At 35.2% G+C, this 18,448-nt stretch overlaps 2 non-coding genes across 2 annotated transcripts; both read left to right on the top strand.

Annotated features, from left to right (window-relative positions):
- The first annotated feature begins 212 nt into the window (after positions 1-212).
- LOC141687549 (small nucleolar RNA R71) lies at positions 213-319 on the top strand. The gene has a single exon (XR_012561045.1). It is a non-coding gene; the product is annotated as a small nucleolar RNA R71 (small nucleolar RNA).
- Positions 320-5,618: 5,299 nt separating this feature from the next.
- On the top strand, positions 5,619-5,725 carry LOC141688490 (small nucleolar RNA R71). The gene has a single exon (XR_012561931.1). It is a non-coding gene; the product is annotated as a small nucleolar RNA R71 (small nucleolar RNA).
- The last annotated feature ends 12,723 nt before the right edge of the window (positions 5,726-18,448 follow it).

The raw sequence follows: 18,448 nt of genomic DNA, 5'->3' as shown, positions 1-18,448 counted from the left end.
TAGCTGTATCTACCTCAAGAACTCCTGCTACCTTGCTCTCTGGCAATCTCTGGGATGGATACTGATATTCATTAGCAGCCATCAGTTCAATTAGATCATAAGCTTTCTCATAGCTCTTCACCCATAATGCTCCGCATCCTGATGCATCGAGCATGGGTCTGGACTGTGCTCCCAACCCATTGTAAAAACAAGTGATGATCATCCAATCAGGAATTCCATGATGAGGACACTTCCTAAGCATCTCCTTGTAGCGCTCCCAAGCTTCATATAAAGATTCTCCTGATTGCTGCGCAAATTGAGTAAGTGCATTCCTGATTGTAGCTGTCTTCGCCATAGGGAAGAATTTAGTAAGAAACTTCTGAGCAAGATCTTCCCAAGTAGTAATTGAGCCAGCTGGTAGAGAGTGTAACCAGCTCTTAGCCTTGTCCCTCAAAGAGAATGGGAACAGTCTCAGCTTCACAGCATCTTCAGAAACACCATTGAACCTGAAGGTGTCGCATATCTCAATGAAATCCCTAATGTGCATATTGGGATCTTCCGTTGGAGAACCCCCAAACTCGACTGAATTCTGCACCCATTTAATTATGTCAGGCTTGATTTTAAAGGTATTAGCTGTGATAGCTAACCTGACAATTCTATATTGAATGTCATTGATCTTGGGTTGAGAGAACTCCATCAATGCTCTCGTTCGTGCTGCTGGATCTCCCATTGTAATGAGTACCTAAAACACAAATAAATAAACCGTGAAAATAAAAGAATCCGAGTCAGTGAACTTTAACGACCACTGATGACAAGCACATAAACTAAAAATTAACACCGAGTCCCCGGCAGCGGCGCCAAAAACTTGTTAGGGCAAAAACACATGCTAAAATACACGCAAGTATACGCGTTCATAAATAGTTTAAGATATAAATCAGATTCGTTCCCACAAAGACTAGTTTAGGTTAAGTTCAATTTATGCACATATGCAACAATGTATGGTTATCGCTCAATGCTAAGATAAATAACAAATTTGGTTTTTATTAAACTAAGAGATTATACTAAATAACATTAACTAAGAGAATTGAGGTTGAATTACTATATATGACAAACATGGGATTCTAACTTCATTAAATACTTCATTCAATAGCCTTTTCGTTCTTAACCTTAGCATGTGATGGTGATGGCACTAATCAGATAATACGAAACTGATAAACGCCAACTTTCGTTGCACGAGTACCATTCTACCAGACATCAACAAAAGAGATAGAAGCTGAATAGGCACCAATTATATTGAGACCCTATATGTCTATAGAATTTGTCAACATAATGGATTAAGTACAAGTTATCCATAATGATTACATAGGGCAAGTAAAACAGTTAGAATTACCTACGAATCATGCATACACATACATGAACCTATGCTAGCATGGCAAGTTCTAAACCTCTATATTCACTGTCGCTTCAATAAAGATTAACACGCTATCTTATATGTTAGCTACGCACATAAGACGAATAAGCACAACCAATACTAGGATATCAATCAATCACCACATACCAAGATATCAAAAAAATTAACTATTGAAATCCATAGGTAAATCCGCTAGAATCCCATGACAACGATTAGTTCATAATCAAACTCATCGTCACCATGGGTTCCAATGAAAGCATGGTATAAAACAAGGTCTTAATAAACCGAATAATGATTAAAGTATGAATAAACGAGATCTAGGTTCAACAAGAATGAAAACGAGCATCCAAAGTTACAACTAATTCAAAGAATCACAAGTTGAAAACAAGATCTTCTTTTCGGAGTTGTTCTGTGCTTTTAGGTCTTCTCCTTGGTATCCCAATCTTCCCGGATGATGAAAACCCTTTTTTAAGTATATATGCGCCCCTAGTGGACCTGGACCCTTAAAATCGTCAAATTCCACTCAAAAAAGGCTTTTTCAGTGAAATCAGCGACCAGCCGCGCCCTGAGCGGCCTCTGAGCTCTCCTGGGCGGGCGCTCAGACAGCTTCTGGAAAAAATTCTGATGAATCTTGTTTTGGCCATAACTTGAGTTCTACTTGTCAGAATTAGGCGATTCAACTGCCCACGCGGAGCTATTGAGATTCTCTACAACTTACTAATGGCCTTGGCTTCCAAATCAGATCACTTTTTATCATATTTCCTTTAAAATCTCTTTTCTTCATATAACTGATACCTGAAATGCAATAACACAAAAACACATCAAAATACCAACAACTTGAGTCCAAAATACCAATTTAAGCTTGTAATAAAGTATTCCAAGTGGATATAAAATCCACTTATCACACCCCCAAACTTGAATCGATGTTTGTCCTCAAGCATAAACAGACTCAAAACTACAAAACAAACCTAATGCATGAATGCAACTATGTGAATGCAACTAAATGATAATGCAATCGATCCCCTCAGAATAACCATAACCAAATGAATAAGCCAATTCCTCTAAGAATGCAATGACTTAAAACAGAGTTCGAATAAATCCCACAAACCAACTCACAAACCAGAAACGTGCGTGTGTGGAATGCTTAACAGATATGCTCTCGATACTAGATCAATAACCATAACTTATCTATCATCGAAACAATCAAAAGTTTATAAACAGAATAGACAATAAACATATTATGACTCACAACACCTCCTTTCTACTAGAGTTATATAAGGATTCACATTATTATTGAACAAATAGCAAAGATGCTTATTTGACCATGCAATAAATGAGGTCCCAAAAGACTTATGCAATAATACCCTTGTAGCGAGCGTTAGGTTAGCGGATCCCAGACTATAAAAGCCTTAGGTCACTAGGCACAAAGTCCCCTAGAACTTAATAACTCGAGTATTAAAGAGCTCACTCTTGATCAATTATGCATAAACACAGACTTTTTTTCTTTCTTTTTTCTTTCTTTTTTTTCTTTTTTTTTCTTTTATTTTTTTTCAATAATTTTTGAATGAGTGCGTTTCTCTCTATCTCATTCAACCCAAGACTACTCATAAAAATATGAGCCGGCTACTAGCCATTTGACGCCTAGCCTTACAACAACTAGCAATGAAATCCAAGTTTTTCTCCAGATAAAAAAAATCAGTATTTTTACGTCATTACGAGAATATCACAAATTCTGAATATAACCAAGTGATTAAATCTCAACAACAAACAAGTATGATCATGATATAGATCAAAAGCAACCCTATAAGACTTTATGAAAATATTTGTTTCTGGCATGCAAATCAATTCATTAAGACTTAAACATCCCTCTATTCGTCGTCACTACACTGAAATCAACATTAACTTATCAAATATCATAGTTCATCTTAAGGGATCATGCTAAATATGCATGCAAATGCAACTATATGAAATCACATAAAAATAAACAAATATGTCCTTAATGAAAAATCATACAAAAATATGAATGAACTACAACTAAACATGCAACATGAATCTATATGAATCTATATGGACCCACACAAACTAATCCTTACATTATCACCCCCAAATTTAAAATTTTCAATGTCCTCATTGAAGGCAATAATAAGGATTTCAGGCATACCTAGTCGTTGGAAGAATCACCCTCGTCGGGTGGAGGATCAGGTGGCCAATCAACCTCGCCACTAGTGTCTCGGAAAATAGTACCGAAAGCGTGTGTCAAATCTTCAGCAAACTGATGGTGGATGACATGCATGGCCTCCGTACGCCTAGTCAATCTTATATACTGAGAATCACGAACACCAGTCCTATCTACTGCATGTGGCACATGAAAAAACCCTCTATAGGCACAAGAGGATCCGTTCGGCCATCATCTATATCATCAAAAATATATCTCAACCCCTTGTCATGGGGTGCACCTAAGAATGCATAACTCAAGTGATCTGGTAGAGGGTTGAGCTCAAGTGTGGGAGCTTCTTGAATAAATGGTTCAAAACGCTCCTGAGAAATTTTGAGCTCTGCTAACCCAAGAGAATCGAATGGCATATCCAACTTCCTCTTCCACGGAGGTGCATTCAAAATCTGCAGTTGCTCTACTTTAAAGCACTCATCTTTAGCTAAGGGTAACTTTATTTCCTTGAACACATTAAAAGTGACCTTTTGATCGTAAACCTTCATCGAAAGCTCTCCTTTTTGCACATCGATCATAGTTCGGCCTATAGCCAAGAATGGTCTTCCCAAGATGATGGGAATCTTCTTATCTTCCTCGAAATCAGGTATTACAAAGTCAGCAGGGAAGAAGAGTTTATCCACCTTGACCAAGACATCCTCCACTATACCTCGTGGATAAGCGATGAAACGGTCAGCTAGTTGCAATGACATGTATGTTGGTTTCAGATCAGGCATACCAAGCTTCTTGAAGATAGATAAGGGCATCAGATTGATGCTAGCTCCTAAATTACATAAACACTTGTCGAATGACAAGTTTCCGATGGTGCAAGGAATAGTGAAGCTTCTAGGATCTTTAAGATTCGGAGGAAACTTCTGTTGCAGCACAATACTGCATTCCTCCGTGAGAGCAACAGTCTCTAAGTCATCGAGCTTCACTTTCCGAGGGAGAATACCTTTCATAAACCTCACATAGTTAGGCATCTGTTCAAGAGCTTCAGCGAAAGGTATGTTGATATGAAGTTTCTTGAACACCTCCAAAAACTTCTCAAACTTCTTATATAGCTTTTTCTTCTATAGCCTCTTAGAAAAAGGAGGTGGAGGATAGATCTGTTTCTCCCCTGTATTACCCTCAGGAGGAGTGCGTTCCATAGTAGTCTTCCTTGGTTCCACCTCTGCTTCCTTCTGCACACCTTCTTCAGCCACAACTGAATTTTTCAGGCTCTTCGTCTTGCTAAAATTGGGGGCTTGTGACCTTTCCAGACCTTAAAGTGATGGCGTTCACCTGTTCTTCAACTCCCCTCTTACCTGGATTTGTTTCTGTATCACTAGGAAGCGTTCCTGGTGGTTGATTTAATAAGGCGTTAGCAATTTGCCCTATTTGGTTCTCCAAATTCTGGATAGAAACAGCCTGGCTTTGGCATATAAGAGCTTAGTTTTTGCATATAAGTTGCAACTCCTCCAATTCAGATTTTTCATTCGAAGATAGACATGCACAATGAGTTTGTTGTTGAATTTGGAGTTGTTGTTTTGGTGCAATTTGTTGCTTAGAACCAGGAGGGTTGAATAGCTTATTTCCAAACTGCTGGAACGGCTGTCGCATCGCATTCTGGTTCTTACTCCAGCTGAAGTTAGGATGATTCCAGTTGTCAGGATGATAAGTGTCTGGAACTGGTTGCTGCGATCTCTGAAAGTTGCTCACAAACTGAGCTGAGTCACTAGATATAGCGTAATGCTCTGTCACATACAGCCTGCACACAGCTCATAAACACTGGTTATCTGCTTAACACCATAGTTAGCCAGAGAATCGATCTTTATAGACAACGCCTTCAGTTGAGCAGTGATAGCCATAGCTGTATCTACATGAAGAACTCCTGCTACCTTGCTCTCTGGCAATCTCTGGGCTGGATACTGATATTCATTACTCTTCACCCATAATGCTCCGCCTGCTGCTGCATCGAGCATGGGTCTGGACTGTGCTCCCAACCCATTGTAAAAATAAGTGATGATCATCCAATCAGGAATTTCATGATGAGGACACTTCCTAAGCATCTCCCTGTAGCGCTCCCAAGCTTCATATAAAGATTCTCCTGATTGCTGCGCAAATTGTGTAAGTGCATTCCTGATTGCAGCTGTCTTCGCCATAGGGAAGAATTTAGTAAGAAACTTCTGAGCAAGATCTTCCCAAGTAGTAATCGAGCCAGCTGGTAGAGAGTGTAACCAGCTCTTAGCCTTGTCCCTCAGAGAGAATGGGAACAGTCTCAGCTTCACAGCATCTTCAGAAACACCATTGAACCTGAAGGTGTCGCATATCTCAATTAAATCCCTAATGTGCATATTGGTATCTTCCGTTGGAGAACCCCCAAACTGGACTGAATTCTGCACCCATTTAATTATGCCAGGCTTGATTTTAAAGGTATTAGCTGTGATAGCTGGCCTGACAATGCTAGATTGAATGTCATTGATCTTGGGTTGAGAGAACTCCATCAAGGCTCTCGTTCGTGCTGCTGGATCTCCCATTGTAATGAGTACCTGAAACACAAACAAATAAACCGTGAAAGTAAAAGAATCCGAGTCAGTGAACTTTAACGACCACTGATGACAAGCACATAAACTAAAAATTAATACCGAGTCCCCGGCAGCGGCGCCAAAAACTTGTTAGGGCAAAAACACACGCTAAAATACACGCAAGTATACGCGTTCGCAAGTAGTTTAAGATATAAATCAGATTCGTTGCAATAAAGACTAGTTTAGGTTAAGTTCAATTTATGCACCTATGCAACAATGTATGGTTATCGCTCAATGCTAAGACAAATAACAAATTTGGTTTTTATTAAACTAAGAGATTATACTAAATAACATTAACTAAGAGAATTGAGGTTGAATTACTATATATGACAAACATGGAATTCTAACTTCATTAAATACTTCATTCAATAGCCTTTTCGTTCTTAACCTTAGCATGTGATGGTGATGACACTAATCAGATAACATGAAACTGATCAACGCCAACTTTCGTTGCACGAGTACCATTCTACCAGACATCAACAAAAGAGATAGAAGCTGAATAGGCACCAATTATATTGAGACCCTATATGTCTATAGAATTTGATAACATAACGGTTTAAGCACAAGTTATCCATAATGATTACATAGGGCAAGTAAAACGGTTAGAATTACCTACGAATCATGCATACACATACATGAACCTATGCTAGCATGGCAAGTTCTAAACCTAAGCGGGCGCTCAGCTCTCTGGGCGGCAGCTCAGCTCTCCTGGGTGGGCGCTCAGACAGCTTCTGGAAAAAATTCTGATGAATTTTGTTTTGGCCATAACTTGAGTTCTACTTGTCAGAATTAGGCGATTCAACTGCCCACGCAAAGCTATTGAGATTATCTCCAACTTGCCAATGGCCTTGGCTTCGAAATCTGATCAGTTTTTATCATATTTCCTTTAAAAGCTCTTTTCTTCATATAACTGATACCTGAAATGCAATAACACAAAAACACATCAAAATACCAACAACTTGAGTCCAAAACACCAATTTAAGCTTGTAATAAAGCATTCTAAGTGGATATTAAATCCACTTATCACCAAGCTCAAATTCAAGAAGAAGTTTGGAGCATCCAAGCCAAACAGAAACATGGTTGACAAGTCAAAGTTCAAATGTTTCAAGTGTGGCTTGAGTGGTCATTTTTTCAATGAATGCAGAAAGCCTGATTCTGATAGAAAGAAGTTTGAGCCTGTGGATTACAAAAAGATATACTTTGAGTTGCTTAAACAGAAGGAAAGGGCTTTTCTAACTCAAGAAAATGATTGGGCTGCTAATGGACTATAAGAGGATGAAGATACAAGCTATGTCAATCTAGCACTTATGGCCAAATCAAATAAAATAGAAGTTAGTTCATCCAGTAATCAGGTAATAATCACTAATCTAGCACATTTATCTAAAGTTGAGTGTAATGATGCTATAAATTACATGTCTACTGAATTATATCACCTAGGTGTTACACTCAATTCCCTCACTAAAGAAAACACTAAACTTAAAGAGAATAATTTGTTTTTAAGTGAAAGAAACAATGTGTTAGAAACTCAATTTGTTGAGCTGAAAAATCGAAGATAGAGTGGAAGGCTACCAAAGATGAACTGACTGAATCCTTAAAGAAAGAGGATAGTTTAATAAAGCAACTTGAACGAGAACAGGAAGTAATTAAGGCCTGTAAATCATCTAGAGATGTTCATGCTCAAATTACTAAAGTTCAAGGTATAGAATCCTTCTGTGATGAAGCCTAGAAAAAGAGCAAGGAGAAACTAGATTCTAATTTGGTAGAAGAACTTTCAATGGATGTGGATTCGAGGATGATGAATATTATCCATCGAATGATGAAGAGAATTATCTATCGAAAGACAAGGAACCACATCCGTTGAGTGAAAGAAAGCCAGTTAGCAGAGCCAAACTAGCTAAGCTAAATGAGAAATATGGATCCTTACTATGCCATTTCCCAACATGCCCACAATGCCTGTGAATGTTATGCCTGCACATAATTTGAATTCACAATTTGCTAATATGCCATTTGCACAAAATCCTTACTATGCTGCATTTAGTATGCCACAAATTCCATTTAGCATCCCTTACTGGAATAACATGTTTACACAGAATATGTCTTTCCATGTTAACCGCCTATGGATGATAATTCTGTAATGATGAATAGTTTTAAGGGTTCTACTCAATTGACTAAGGATAAATCTTAGATACCTAAGTCAAATGAGGACAAGCCTAAGAAACCTAAGAAAAAGACTAAAAAAATAGGACCCAAGAAAACTTGGGTACCAAAATCAACTTGATTTGATTTTGTTGATCTTTGGTACTTGGATAGTGGGTGCTCAAATCACATGACTGGAGATTCAACCCTGCTCACTGAGCTCGAGGAGAGAGCTAGCCCAAGTATCACTTTTGGAGATGACAACAAGGGTTATACTGTGGGATATGCCTTGATTTTAAAGGATAATGTCATCATTGAGGAAGTTGTCCTAGTGGATGGACTCAAGCACAATTTGTTGAGTATCAGCCAACTTTGTGATAAGGGAAACTCAGTAACTTTCACTTCTGAAGCCTGTGTGGTGACCAACAAGAAAAACAACAAAGTGCTCCTCACTGGAGTGAGAAAAGAAAATATGTAGCTAGCTGACTTCAACTCATCAAATGCAGAATCTGTTACTTGTCTATTCAGCAAGGCAAGTCAAGATGAAAGTTGGCTAGTCTGGAAAGATTTGTTAAGAGGTATTCCTCAAGTGGAATTCTCAAAGGATGGATTGTGTGATGCATGTCATAAGGGAAAACAGATCAAGGAATCATTCAGAAAGAAGCTTTATTCAATAATTGAAAAACCTCTACAACTACTGCACATGGATTTATTTGGACCAGTCAATGTGTTGTCCATCTCAAGGAAAAGATACTTCCTAGTAATTGTGGATGATTTCTCAAAGTTCTCTTGGACATATTTTCCCAAATCCAAAGATGAAGCTAGTGAAATCATCATCAATCACATAAGGCAAGTCAAAAATCATCCTGATTTCAAAGTTAGAAGAATCGGGAGTGATAATGGAACTGAGTTCAAGAATTCTGTGATAAGATCATTTTGTGAAGAGAATGGGATCACGCATGAGTTTTCAGCAGCAAGGACCCCACAACAAAATGGAGTGGTGTAAAGGAAGAATAAATCTCTTATTAAAGCTGCAAGAACAATGCTAGAAGAATCAAAATTGCCAACTTATTTTTGGGCAGAAGCTGTAAATACTGTATGTTACACTCAGAATATCTCTTTGGTTAATCAAGCAAAATGCATGAGACCCTATCAATTGTTCAAGAATAGGAAGCCAACATTAGACTTTCTTCATGTCTTTGGCTGTAAATGCTATATCTTAAGGAATCAAACTGATCAGCATGGAAAGTTTGATGCCAAAGCTGATGAAGACATTTTTGTTGGACATGTAGTTAGAAAAACATATATAATCTACAATCTCAGAACCAACATTGTTATGTAATCTGTAAATGTTGTGTTTGATGATAAAAAAGATTAAAGCACTGCAAAATGGAGATTTCCATGAAAGCCTCAAATTTAACAATGTTGAGATGATTTGTGATGATAGTGATGATGAAAGTGATCAAGAATCAATATCTAAAGGCAATGCAGTAAAGTCTATAACTAATGAAGCACACAATTCAACATCCTACGAAAGACCAAGTGCATCATCCGTTGAAAGAAAATCTGCATCAAGGCAAAGAACAACATCTGTTGATCCATCAATAGGACTTGAAAGCCAATACAAATCACAATCAGAAATTACCCCAACTTTAAGTCATAGATACACAAATTCAAGGGGAGTTTCTTCTAATCAAAACTCAGTCACTCATCAAGAAAATTATGAGACATCTTCATCTAGAGCTAATTTACCACAACAGAGAAATTGGACAAGAGATCACCCATTTGAATTAATTATTGGTGATGCATCTTCAAGAATGCAAACAAGAAAAGAAACTCAAGAAGAATGTCTTTACAGTAGCTTTCTCTCTCAAGAAGAACCTAAAAAGGTAGAAGAAGCTCTGTTGGATCCTGATTGGGTTTAAGCTATGCAGGAGGATCTAAGCCAATTTGAAAGGAATAAAGTTTGGAAAATGGTACCAATCCTAAAGGAAAGAATTCTATTGACACCAAGTGGGTATTCAGAAACAATATGGATGCAAATGACATAGTAGTCAGGAACAAAGCTAGATTGTTTGCAAAGGGCTATTGTCAATAAGAAGGAATAGATTTTGATGAAACTTGTGCTCCTGTTGCAAGACTTGAAGCCATCAGAATCTTCTTAGCCTATGCATTCCACGCCAGTTACAAGGTCTATCAAATGGATGTCAAAAGTGCCTTTCTAAATGGATATTTTGAGGAGGAAGTCTATGTCAGTCAACCTCCTGGGTTTGAAGATCCCAATTTTCTAGATTATGTGTACTATCTTTTGAAAGCACTTTATGGACTGAAGCAAGCACCAAGAGCCTGGTATGACACTTTGTCAAAATTTCTCATAGAAAGTCATTTCACAAGAAGTACTGTTGATAAAACTTTATTCTTTAGAAATGTTAATGTCTCTAGTATACTTGTTCAAATTTATGTAGATGATACTATATTTGGCTCAACAGATGAAAAACTTTGCAAAAAGTTTGCCAAATTGATGCAGAGTAAGTATGAAATGAACATGATGGGCTAACTTACTTTCTTGGATTACAAGTTAAGAAAGTTAGTGATGGAATATTCATTAGTCAAACCAAATATATTTATGATCTCTTAAAGAAGTTTGACTTAGTGGATTGCACATCTGCAAAAACTCCCATGGCCACTGCAACTAAACTTGAACTAAACACTACTGAAAAGTCTGTGGATATTTCAAGCTATAGGGGCATGGTTGGCTCACTTTTATATTTAACAGCCAGTAGGCCAGATATAATGTTTTCTACTTGTCTTTGTGCTAGGTTTCAGGCTGATCCTAGATAATCTCATTTAGTGGCTATTAAGAGAATTTTCAGATATCTCAAAGGAACACCAAAACTTAGCATTTGGTATCTTAGAGATTCAGGTTTTAATCTAACTGGTTATTCAGATGATGATTGTGCAGGTTATAAAATTGATAGAAAAAGTACTAAGGACCATGTCATTTTCTAGTAAACAAACTAGTATACTGGTTTAGTAAAAAGCAAAATTCAGTCTCTACTTCTAGAGCTGAGGCTGAATATATAGCTGCTAGTAGCTGTTGTGCACATATTTTATGGATAAAAAAATCAACTGTTAGACTATGGTCTACAGGTGAATAAGATTCCTATTTTCTGTGATAACATAAGTGCCATTACAATTACTAAAAATCCAGTACAACATTCAAGGACCAAGCACATTGACATCAAGTACCATTTTATTAGAGAGCATGTCATGAATGGTATTGTGGAACTTCATTTTATTCCAAGTGAGAAATAACTTACAGACATCTTTACCAAGCCACTTGATGAATCCACCTTTACTAGGTTGGTAAGTGAGTTATGTATGCTTAATTTCTCTTAATCTGTTTAATGTCTAAGCAAATTGTAATATAGCCATAATACAATTTGATGCTTCCCGTAATAGATAAAATTTTGGCTAAGTTAGAATTTACATCTCGACGGATGTTCATTATCCATTGAAAATAAATATCCGTTGAAACCAATCATCCGTCGAAGTATCAATTATTACTCTGGGTACTTTTGATTCTTATCCGTCGAATTGCTAAAAATCTTAGCCATTAATTCTAGGCATTGTCCGTTGAATTTACTTACAGTCTGTAAGTATACTTCGATGGATAATCATTAGAATTTTGAAGGTTTTGTTTATTTTTAAACGGCTATTTTGGGCTAATTTGATTGGTTATTTTATTTTACTTTTTAACTTTTGACAATTTATTTCTGAGAAAGTATAAAAGCTATAATATCCCATATTTTCAGATATTATTTTTATAATTATTTGGAATTATTTATGTGATTTTATGTGAATTTTGGTGAATTATCTGATAAGTGGAATTGATGTTTGGGTGTTTAGATGTGATATTATTTGAGTATTTGAATTTTTATATGTCCAGAATAAAATATAGATAATTGTGATATTTTTCTGGTAATTTTAGGAGTGTTATATGATTTTATAATGATTTATGAATTATTAATTATTTCCCGAGTAATTACCAAAATTATTTTATAAAGCCGGGAATCGTTCAACCTCAACCGTTTTTGCGTTTTTACAACCCGAAACTCTTCCGAAAACTCCTTCCTAACCTAATCTGGTAATTCCGGACATTTTCTGTGTTTTGACTTTTTCAATCCGGATTACGGTTTGACCCGTGCGCGGCCCAGCGCAAGATTTTCGATACGATAGTTATTTCGGTAATCAACAAAATCCGTATTCTCGAGAGACGGGATATTTTTACATTATTTTCGTATATGGTGTTTTATAAAAAGCTCAGTTTTGATGATTATCCAAATATGGTATTAAATTGTATCATTTTTTTAGTTACTTAGCAGCTAAGTAATCTATTTTCGGATATTTATTTTCATAAATACTTAGATTGTCTCTAAAATTGTTTTTATGGTTTTATAATTACAATAATTATTTTTGGGATTTTATAAAATTTAGAAATCAATATTTCATCAATTATTTAGCCCTGTATGATTTTCTGATTTCATTTATTTGTAAAATCCGTATTTAATTCCAAAATTCTTCAAAAATTATGAAACTCGTATTTATTTAAGTTTGGAATATTTTGAGAATTTTAAATTATTTTGGGAATTTTTAGGATTAATTTTACCCGCGCTTTGAATCATTTAATTGCTAAAAGCGGGTATAAATTGCATTTCAAAAATTGTTTTAAAATTACGAAATTTATATTTTTATAAACTTCGGGATATTTTTAATATTTTAAGACTATTTTCATGATTTTATGAATTTGTTTCAAGTGCAGCTCAGTTCGTTAATTGTAAAATGCGGGTATAGCGTGCAAGTCAAAAATGCTTTAAAAATTATGAAAATTTTATTTTACTAGTTTTTAATTATTCTGAGAATTTTAGAATTATTTTGGTAATTTATTTTATTTATTTTTACTCGCAAATTATATCGTTAAAAATCAGATTTCGGGTCAGAATGGAGGATGCACAGGGCGTGCCCTGGACCACGCGTCCTGTTTCTATACAACATGCACACACGTGTCTTGCTGTGTTAAAAAAAAGAAAAGAAAACAAACAAAAGGAAAACAAACCAACAAGAGCAGCCTCTCTCCGTGTCTCACGTTCTCTCACTCTCTTCTGTCTCGTTCTGTCTTGTATATTTATTTACTTTTAATTTTCAAAAATTCATATCTTGCAAACCGTATATCCAAATTTCAATTGGTATATATATAAATGATCAGCGCTTCGATACCTACGCATAGGTATATATATTTCAAGGTTTTGAGAAGAAAATTTGTGGGGCATATTTCCGCTATATTTCCGTTTTAATTTATTTTCGGGACATTAAAAAGGAGTATGACGGTGGTGATTACTTTTCATGGCATCTCAGTGTGTATATGTCTATGGCTATTAATTTTGGATTTTTCTGGAGATATTTTCCGGACATCAGATTTTCTCTTCGGGGTCATCAGAATTTATTTTGGGTAACGATTCCGAAATTCCGCCTTCGTACTTGTGTATATTATAGCATGTTAGTGTTTATATATTTATTTCATAATTTTTAGAAATTGTTGGAGAAGTCACTTTTGGTCCGAGTTTTGGTTCAGGTGGCCGTGTTATTCATTTCTGGAGTGTTAATACGCGTAAATATAAATTATTGTGTTGATTGTTGTTGGTTGTGTAGATACGATATCGACTGGCAGTCCGAGAAATTGAGGAGGTGCTGCCCAATTTTCAAGAAAATATTATTTTAAATTATTTTCCAGGCTCGATAATTCTTATAAAAATTATTTTCGGGTGTTCGAGCCCTATTATTTAGTTATAAAATGATTCAGAGACCTGTTTTAATTCCGAAAAATGTTCAAAAATTCATATTAAATAATCCGTTCGTCCGTTTAATACGAAACGAACGCGTACAGACTCAGAAAAATATTCTGCTTTCATTAAAAATACTTTCGAGACCCAAATCCTTTTGTTTCGAAAGGTCGTTTATTTTACGAATCATTCCAAGTCGATTATTGATCGATAAATCATATTTTTGACCCGATTTAAGTTTTAAACGTATCGAGTCGAACCTTTTGACGAATCGAGGGATGTGTGTTATAAATTATGTGATACATGAGTTATGTGCTTAAGTGCTATGTGAATTATGTGCGGACGTGGGTCAAGAGTCTTGTGTTTGACTGTTTCCTTTATGTGTGGGCTATCGTATGGGTAGACGAGAGGATTTTGATGCGCAGTTCGTCGAGTTATTATCGTTTAGACGATTAAAGTTATATTTTTTAATTATAGATGTGGATCTCTCGAGTTGATCAGGACAAAGTGTTGGATAAAGAATGAAATGGAATGGTATTGGATATTTGGCTTCTAGCAATCGCAGGAGCAGCATATCGGTGAAGTGTTGAGAAGAAAGACGGTGACGTTTTGAGACAGAATGTCAGAATAAATGTGTCGTTGCGAGTGTGACTAACTACTAAAACCCAAAGGCAAGTACCCCTGACTTCACTTATCGTTCAAGTGATGTTTATTTCAAATCATATTATGCAAGTATCCCTATCATCACTTATTATTCAAGTGATATTTATTTTGAATCTTATCATGCAAGTATTGCTTTCCCTATTCTCAGTTCGTAATAGATAAATGTTTTACATATCGCTGAATTAAATAATTCTGTTTATGCAAATGCTCATCTGCTATTCTATATTCAGAATATGCAAGTGTTGTTACTTATCCAATTACTGGATTTACAAATGTTTTAGAATTTGAGGAAGATGATTTGGTATTGCAAGTATACAGGATTTTTCTTTTAAATACTGCAAGTATTCCTGATTTTATGCAATTATTTCTTCGATCCTATTCTAAGCTCAGAATAGTTAACTGTTTTATATTTCGCTACAATTACTCTGATTATGCACGTTCCTTTCATTATTGTTCCTATAATTCGATTGCTCTCGTGAACAAATACACATTCTTTCGGGTTATTTGTGAACCCTGAATTGGGATGTTTTGAATTCAAAATGGTTTGACATCAAAACACTCTACGGGCTGGATAGTGATATTTTGGGGATTGAGTTTTACTTAATCCTGAGGACCGGGATGACTGGTGCCTCGAGATGGGCCGTAGTGCCTGGGGACCCGACTAGATCTATATATTGAGATATAGATCTGCATTATATTCTGACTGATCAGCAGAATATAGATGCGAACTAGTATCCAGTATATTTTATTGTTGATTGCCATTAACGGTATTCTCTCTCGAAAATTTTATGATTATGGATTAATGCTATTCTTTCTTAGCATTAAGTTTCGGGAAATTACAGTGTTTATAAATGAATTCGAAGTTCAGATTGTTGCTGCAGCATTAGTTGCTCAGTGATAATTAGAATCTTCAATGAATTGGGATCTTCTTAATTATTCAACCCGTCCTTATCAGGCTGGTTTACCAGGCTAAGTCTATGGAAACTTAGTCGATAATGATGGATACTGAATAGTTAGGAATTTCTTGTACGTTGTTTTATGGATAGTTGAAGCATTCGTTGCTTAGATATGAAAGTGTTACCAGAAACTATTTTGAAAACACGCAATATTGAAGCTCTTACAAAAATGTCATTATTTCTTATGTGATTTATAGCAATGCAAATCAAATTGAAGTTTAAGTTGTTGAAGTATATCCTCTAAATGATTTCGTGTTTCGCTCTTCAAAATATTTCAGAAATTGCTTTTACTTTAATGATACTTGTTGAGCAATTCTTTCGCTCATACTTGCCTGTTTTTAAATTTAACCTCCAGCGAGGATTAGCTTGCGCTGTTTAGCTGCGAAATTCGAGGAAGCAAAGAAAAGCTCTTCTACGTTTTGACGACGATGAAGATTATCGATATCCTTGGAACATGAAGAAGCGTCTAGAATCAGATGGCAAGTCAACTGGAGAGTTCAAATTGAAGATTAATATTAAGACTTTGGCAATACCTTTTCTTTCTATAATTTCTTTTGGCCTCTCTCAAAAGAAGTAATTGTTAGAGGATATATTCCCTAACACTCATTTTCAATCATAACTGTGTTTTAAATGTGCCAGAGGCTGTCATGAAGCCTATTTTTCAGGTTTTGATAGCTCTGTCAAGTTATGATAATTTAATTCCACTTTTCTTATTTGATGGATAGTTTCTTGATGATGTGACACCATTTGCTCATTTGGTGACATAATTTTGTTCTCTGGATTTCATTTCCTTCAGGAATATCAGCTTTGAAATCTTTTCAGTTTTATTCATTTGATTTTCGATCCCTTTGATATTCTTTTATTCTGACTGAGATGAACAACTCTAACTATAGGGGACACAAGGTATACATGTCTGTGTGATAGGAGTTGGATGAGACGCCATCACTTGTGTGTATTGTGAATACATGAAGGTTAACAACCTTTAGTAGTGTTTAATTTGGACACGCAATACCAAGTTCATTTGATCATATTGATCTCTCAGTTATTCTTTCATTTCAACGACATTTTCTCATAAATTCAGACTTTGGTACCCACAATGGTGAGACATCTGTTATGATATCAAATTCTTTTCTTTTTGAAATTTCATGATTTTATCATCTCAAACATTCGAAGGTATGCCAATCAAGTTAAGCTGAGTTTTCCTGGTCAAGTCAAAGCAAGGTTATGTGATGGGATTATCAAGAGCAACAGTAGATTGCAATGCGATTAAAATATCAGGGGTGTATAGCGAAGTCAATCTGTTTCTTTATTTCTCTATATCTCTTTCTTATCTTCTCTCTATCTTTCTTTCTATTCTTCTTTCTCGCAATCAGTAAAGCGATTCTATTGAGGAATTGGTCAAAAGAGGTGAATGGAACAGTGGTGCACGGTGAAGCTCCTATAAAAATTTTATTATACAAGAAACACAAGATTTATTTGAGATTGTGGAAAATTGAGGTTATTTGGAAATGGAAAGTTGGCTAGAAGAATAATTAGTGCTTTCTTCTGCTGATTCCGAGGACGGAATCCTTATAAGGAGGTAGATTGGAATATCCCATATTTTCAGATATTATTTTTATAATTATTTGGAATTATTTATGTGATTTTATGTGAATTTTGTTGAATTATCTGATAAGTGGAATTGATGTTTTGGTGTTTAGATGTGATATTATTTGAGTATTTGAATTTTTATATGTCCAGAATAAAATATAGATAATTGTGATATTTTTCTGGTAATTTTTGGAGTGTTATATGATTTCATAATGATTTATGAATTATTAATTATTTCCCAAGTAATTACCAAAATTATTTTATAAAGTCGGGAATCGTCCAACCTCAACCTTTTTTGCGTTTTTACAACCCGAAACTCTTCCTAAAACTCCTTCCTAACCTAATCTGGTAATTCTGGACATTTTCTGTGTTTTGACTTTTTCAATCCAGATTACGGTTTGACTCGTGCGCGGCCCGGCGCAAGATTTTCGATACAATAGTTATTTCGGTAATCAACAAAATCCGTATTCTCGAGAGACGGTATATTTTTACATTATTTTCGTATATGGTGTTTTATAAAAAGCTCGGTTTTGATGATTATCAAATATGGTATTAAATTGTATCATTTTTTTAGTTACTTAGCTGCTAAGTAATCTATTTTCGGATATTTATTTGCATAAATACTTAGATTGTCTCTAAAATTGTTTTTATGGTTTTATAATTACAATAATTATTTTTGAGATTTTATAAAATTTAGAAATCAATATTTCATCAATTATTTAGCCCTGTATGATTTTCTGATTTCATTTATTTGTAAAATCCGTATTTAATTCCAAAATTCTTCAAAAATTATGAAACTCATATTTATTTAAGTTTGGACAATTTTGAGAATTTTAAATTATTTTGGGAATTTTTAGGATTAATTTTACCCGCGCTTTGAATCGTTTAATTGATAAAAGCGGGTATAAATTGTGTTTCAAAAATTGTTTTAAAATTACAAAATTTATGTTTTTATAAACTTCAGGATATTTGTAATATTTTAAGACTATTTTCGTGATTTTATGAATTTGTTTCAAGTGCAGCTCGGTTCGTTAATTATAAAATGCGGGTATAGCGCGCAAGTAAAAAATGCTTTAAAAATTATGAAAATTTTATTTTAC

The sequence above is a fragment of the Apium graveolens genome, chromosome 9 (assembly GCF_009905375.1).
Source record: "Apium graveolens cultivar Ventura chromosome 9, ASM990537v1, whole genome shotgun sequence".
In the NCBI taxonomy this organism is placed as follows: domain Eukaryota; kingdom Viridiplantae; phylum Streptophyta; class Magnoliopsida; order Apiales; family Apiaceae; genus Apium; species Apium graveolens.
The sequence above is the reverse complement of the archived record's forward strand: the minus strand, read 5'-3'. Positions and strand labels throughout refer to the sequence as shown.